Raw genomic sequence first — 255 nt, 5'->3', positions numbered from 1 at the left:
GCGTGTGGCGGCGTCGGCGGCTGAGGGCGGGGGCTTCAGATCTCGCCTTTTAAGCACCGTCCTCTCGCGCTCTACACGGAAACCTTCTCAATTTCGGGGAAGCTTTTATAAAGTGAGATACGGAGGTCGTGATGACGAAGGGCTGTGGGGTCGGATATTTTCGTATTTTCTTCTTTTTCCGTTTTAATCTTCTTTATATTTTCGCAAATTTCTTTTTTTTGTATATAATTGTGCTTACTTATTCTGTTGGATCGC

At 45.5% G+C, this 255-nt stretch overlaps 1 protein-coding gene across 1 annotated transcript in view; it reads left to right on the top strand.

Moving 5' to 3' along the window:
- The window catches only part of LOC119585504 (uncharacterized protein DKFZp434B061-like), a 59739-nt gene that overhangs the window by 1172 nt on the left and 58312 nt on the right, over positions 1–255 (top strand). The window lies entirely within an intron of this gene.

The sequence above is a fragment of the Penaeus monodon genome, chromosome 19 (assembly GCF_015228065.2).
Source record: "Penaeus monodon isolate SGIC_2016 chromosome 19, NSTDA_Pmon_1, whole genome shotgun sequence".
Lineage (NCBI taxonomy): Eukaryota > Metazoa > Arthropoda > Malacostraca > Decapoda > Penaeidae > Penaeus > Penaeus monodon.
This window is presented reverse-complemented; position numbering and strand designations above follow the sequence as displayed.